The sequence below is a fragment of the Pinus tabuliformis genome, chromosome Q, assembly GCF_031772625.1.
Source record: "Pinus tabuliformis cultivar Carrire ecotype Pingquan chromosome Q, CPIR1, whole genome shotgun sequence".
Taxonomy (NCBI): domain Eukaryota; kingdom Viridiplantae; phylum Streptophyta; class Pinopsida; order Pinales; family Pinaceae; genus Pinus; species Pinus tabuliformis.
The window spans coordinates 229,491,732-229,497,731 of NC_142296.1; the positions used below are offsets into that span (position 1 = coordinate 229,491,732).

Here is a 6,000-nt window from a genome sequence, read left to right on the forward strand (position 1 = left end):
AAATCCTGACCGTTGATCTGTGCCTTGATTGGATGGTCGATATCACATCGCATGTCTCTATCGCAACGACCCTGGGGCATGGTTGTCAACCTTCTCCTATCACCAATCCGCTGATCGCAGATATCTCGGATCATCACTATTGGCTCCAATCGTAAATAGCAATCATCATATCGCATTTGCTATAGCCCAGCGGTTTTGATATCGAGCGAAGGCATACCTCCGATCTGAAATATCAGAGATCGTTGATCGGCGGTTCCTTCCACCTTTCCGTTAATTCCTCCTCTTAAACCTTCTGATGCGATTTTATTTTATAAGGCCTTAAGCCCATTTTTGGAAGAATTTGCCTCCTTTTCAAAGGAACAAAGACAAACTTCTTTTTGCGATAACTTCAGCATCCGAAATCCATTTTAGCCCATTCAAGTTGTAGTAGATTTAGAATGAAAAGATCTATGCAATGGGACTATTTCTAGGAGTAGACCTTAACTTTAATTTTCCTCTGTGAGGAACATTTTAGACTTAGAATTCTATCTAAGATCCATTTTGGATCTACAATGGTTTACAAAAAAGGTATTCCAAGCTCTACTCTTAAAAATAAATGGAGAAACTTATTGCTTGTGCTTCAGAAGTTTATCACTTGTAAGGGTAGGTTTGGACAAATGTACTTTTATCATGTTAGAATGATGATGCACTTCCTTAAGGATCATCATATGAACCTCCCATATTTTCTCTTGAATAGCCTAAGGAAAATGGCTACAAATGTTCAGAAGAAAATTCAGTGCATAGAAAACACCATGTACCATCATGGTCTGGTGAAAATATTGGTTGAATTTCACCTCCGAAGTATAGGGTATAACTGGGAAAGTTTCTTTATAAGGAACCATTTCAAGGAAAATCCCCTAAAAAAACCAAGTAGCAGCAAGGTCCTCAGAGGGAGAAAAAGAACCAAAGAAATGATAAAGGAACAAGCACCTCAAACTCAAAGAGAGGTAACAGAGAAATAGCTGCCTATAGTAAATATTTTGCAGAGAATGAAGAGGGGAAACCCTAGAAGAAAGAAAGCTAGCCCAGGTAAAGAAGAACTCTCACAAACTAAAACCTCTCCTCTAAAAGAAAAATCAGAGAATAAGAGGAGGAAAGTGTAGAAAACACAAACCCCAGGGTTGAGAAGGAGCATGAGGTTGAGCACGACTCAACAAACAACCTCAAAAACTACAGGACACATTAACCTTGAGGAAAATGAGCCAAATGGAAAGGAGTCAACTGAAGAGGAGCAAATAGAGAACATTCCAATAGAGATTGAGCCAATAGAAAACACTCCAATAGAGATTGAGCCAACATAGAACACTCCAACAGAGATTGAGCCAATAGAGGATGAGCCAATTGGAAGCCCTGGGAATTCTCCAAAAGGGTCACCAAGATCATCACCACAGCCTTACAGCTCACCTCTAGGAAGCCCAATACATAGTCCAGGTATTGACCCCACACAGCAGGAAATATATGACTACATAGAGTCACTGGAAAGGAAGGCGACAACAACAAAGGAGATAATACAGAGCCTTGGAGAAGGAAGCAACCAGGTGAATGAACAATCGGCCTCAAACATCTTGAAGCAGGATATCTTTGAACTTGAAACACTGAATTTGTATCTTAAAAATGAAAATCAAGCCCTAAAGACACAGAGTGAGATACAGATCGCCAAGAGAGACAATCTAATCCTACATCTAATCTTGTGGTATAAGAAAAACAAGAAGCTCAAGAAAGAGAAAAAAGTTATGCAGAGAGAGATAATTAGTTTAAAGTATAAAATCCTAATGAGGAAGCCTAGAATTCCAATCTCTACCAAAAAGAAGAAAATAGTGAAACAGGGAGATGACAAACAAGAGACACAAGCAGAAGACAAGGAAGAAGTGTATGAGGACATACAACATCTCCAATCTGGGGGAATGTAGAGTCTGAAGATTGTCCTACCATGACATCCTTTTGCCCAATAATCCTCTCTTTTTCATATATATTTACCACTTAATAAAGCCATATCTACCAGGTTTTGATGAAGGTATGCATTAGTATGTTTTCTTGTTCATATTCAGCTGTATACCCTATTGTTTTAATTAAAGTTGTAATTAGCTACCGAATCAGTTTGTTTTCATAGCTAGTCCAGGATTCTATAGTTTTCTTCATTGTTTGCGAGGTTCCATAGTTCCAGTTCAACAACGAAAAGTGTGGATGGATAAAGGATGACTCCCTCATGGATACCTTCCTATACACTCGAAAATGTTTGCTAAAAGAGGCATAGGAGATCGTGGTCAAACTTCGAGTCAACCGTCGATTAACGCAAAACAAAACCTGAGATTAGTTGAAACCTTATCATTTTACTTTCAAAATAGCCAAACGATGTTTTCACAATATAATTTTAGATAGGATTAAGAGATATTAGGCTTAGGATATTCATACAGTTATGCAAAGAGACCTGCTATAAAGCTAATGGCTGCACTGTTATTTGGGTGTGCGTCGAATGATATGTTTTCTAAACAATTTGTGAATTTCGTGTGAATGAATTTGGATTTTGTGTGCAAGCGTTGTACTGAGTTGAAGCTCTAAACTGTTATGTGGATACCCCCTACAAACAATGGCAGGTTTTAATCAAATACAATTTGATTTCCTTTAATTATTCAATTGCTCTGTTTTGTGTGATAATGTTGTATAATGATCTCGAATTGTTATTTGCATAAGAAATTTAATTTTCTTTATACCTAGATTAGACTGTTATTTACTTTGCTTTATACCTAGTACTGCACAATTATTTCCTTTGCTTATTATCTAGCATAATTGAAGTGTGTTCAATTCATAGATGTTGCTTGGATTACTTTGTTTGAGTAGAAATTGAACAAGCGAGAAGACCTCTCCTAAAACAATTGAGTTCAACAATATTCCTTCATAGCTGCTAGAGTAAGGTTTCCATTTAAACTTAGAGAATTAGGAGTTGCAGTAAAGAGATATAAGATCAAATCCCGACAATCTAACATAAGTAAAATCACCCTCACATCATCCACAAATTGATTGGATAGAGATTAATTCCTAGGAAACTTAATCAACATCCCTAAGAATTACAACACTAATACAATTGACAAACATCACCCCATCTTAAGTTTAGACCTTGACAAATACATAACGACCTAGTAAACAACTTCTAAGCACATATTGTGCACCTATACTTCATCAGTCTATGCACCCTGGTTGACAATTTATGATTGCCAATTCAAGGAGATTGAAATGACCAAACAGTACCTCCATCTATACCCCATACTATATCCCTAGGTATACTACATTCCACCCCCCCCTTAAACATGATTCATCCCCGAAACATAAAAAGAACACAAATAATAAGATCTACTCAAAAGAGTAGTCCACTGGTACCATGCATGTGCATCTAGCCATCCAAGAGAAAGGTGAACCCTCGATCTAGTTGGTGCCTCGCTCGCTTGAGATGGAAGTTGACCCTAGCGGCTCTTCTGTGTTGATGTGTAGTAGGTGGATTGTCACCCCTCTCTATCTGTCATGCAGGGGTTGTTGTCCTTGTGGCTAATTTGTTTCCATCGTGTTGGTTGTTTTCTTGCAGGGTGATGTGGGTGGTGATATGCTGAAGTTTTACCAACGGTGTATCTTTCTTTAATTCGCCACCTAATGGGGCTTGATTGGTATCTGGTACATGTTGTGGCATATATTTTTGTTGCTTATCTTCCAATATTACTTCAACTACAAATTCCATACCCGTAACATTTTCTACTTTAGTCTCCTTGCACTCTACCTATTTTTCCCGTACCTCATTTGATGTTTATGTTTGGTTGTCGACCATAAAGGGTTGATCATCCGATGTGTCACTCCCTGGAACATCTTTTGCTTCAACCTCCTTGGAATTTACATGTTTATTGATGGAAATATCGTGTAATGTAATTTTCTTCTTTTTATACCAGAGCTTCAGGAATTTCTTTTGCACATGAATATTGATAGCACCAACAAATTCCATCCAAGGGTATCCCAAAACAACATCCACATTAGCCATATATGAAGCATAAAAATCAGAATGCAATACATACTTATCCAGAGAAATCTTCAGATCTTTAAAAACTTGCACCTGCTCATTATTAACTTGTGTGTGCTCCATCTGTTTAGCTGGAATTTGCAATTTTTTAGCCAAATGAACATTAATAAAATTATACTTGCAACTAGGATTTATAGACACAACTATCTTCTCCTTCTGAATATATCCATGAACCTGTAATAAGTAGATACCAGTAGAAAATAACCCCACATGTTTCTCATTATCTTGTTTTCTAGCATGAGACCATTTGTCCACAAGGAGTTTTTCAATTTCTTCCTCTGAAAATTCGAACTTCTAGGTGCCAAGTGAGTACCACCATGTGGCAGCCTCTTCTTTCAAATTAAGCCATAGGAAACTTCTCCAAGATTTCTGATGGTTTTTCTTAAGATTTTTTATGAATTCTTCAATAGTCGAACCATTATCTTTCCCTGTAAAAAATTGCTTGCTAGAAGCCATGAAGAGGGTTTTGAAAAAAATCACTTACTTGGCGAAAATTTAAAGTGGCCACAATTCAGTCAATATTGCTCAGAATCCCTATTATGACCTATTTTCGGAAATGGAACAACCATTTTGCATCTTCCCATGTGGTAGAAATCTCGATCCAGTCACTAGAATTTCACATTCGCGCTGCAACTGTTCCGTCGTCGCAAAAAAATATGAAAAAAGAGCTGACTTTAAATCAACGATATCTCTCTCATCCGGACTCCAATTCGACCCTTTTTTTTTTTGAAAGTGAGTTTTTTTTGCAAAAAACCCAGATCTGCAATTAGATTCTACAATTTTTGCACCAGAATGTAGAGATATGATCTTCAAACTTGCCACCCCGAAAAATGTCTGCAACACAGCTAATTTTTAAATCAACGATATCTCCCTCATCCGGACTCTGATTCAGCCAATTTTTTTTTTTCAAATTGCATATTTTTTCATGAAAAATCCAGATCTACAATTAAATTCTACAAATTTTGCACCAGATTTTACAGATCTGATCTAAAAACTCGTCGCCCCAAAAAGTTCCTGCAAAAATAATAAAAAAAATGGCTTTGCCCAAGAAAGCGCTCTGATACCACTTGTAATGGATCTGACCTGCAAATATATGAGAATAGAAATCAACCCAAGAAATAACAAGATCTGAATATGGATAAATGCTCCTCTTTATTGATCAAATGCTTAAGGTAGGGAAACACCATACATTCACTCCTTAAGGAAGGAGAACACTCTGCAAGCCATATGCTTTTCCATACAATATTCCTTGACATCTCTCAATGGGGAGTCTCTAGCCTCTATATAGGCCTCACACATACAATACCATGGGTCATTACCATGGTTCCCTCAATACCTTCTATCTAATACCATGGGCTTATTACATTATTGTTAACTACTTGTGGTCCCTTACGTGATACAGGTTAACCACTTTATTTATTACTATGGCCCATCCCATTATTACATTATTCCCTTGGGTACCTCCCACTATACCCCATACTTTCACCCCTAGGTATACTACACAATTTCATTGCTCACTCCTTTAGAGATCAAATGCACATCAACAACCTCCATGGGGTTTGAACATTCACCTTTCGGGCAAGAAGCACTAAACTAGGGGAAACCAAACATAATGAGAAGCATATAAAATTGGGAAGCTCGATGTCTCCATCCCCAAAAGGCCTGCGTTGTTGGTTGCTATTCTCAGGCATCTCGTCTTCTTCAGAGGATAATTGCCTCGCCTTCTTCACAGGATAATTGAAAACAACAATAATTATTCAGATTTGTAACAATCAATTGCTTAAATGTAAACATGAAAGAACTCTTTGTTCTTCCTCTGTTCTGTTGTAAGATGAATGATTTATTTTGTCAAAATGAATTCTTCTTATACAAAGATCATAAAAACAATTTAACAAATGTTT

General features: G+C 37.2%; 1 pseudogene; it reads right to left on the minus strand.

Annotated features, from left to right (window-relative positions):
* Window positions 1-5,790, minus strand: part of LOC149219031 (uncharacterized) — a 53,478-nt pseudogene extending 47,688 nt beyond the window's left edge.
* Window positions 5,791-6,000: the final 210 nt, after the last annotated feature.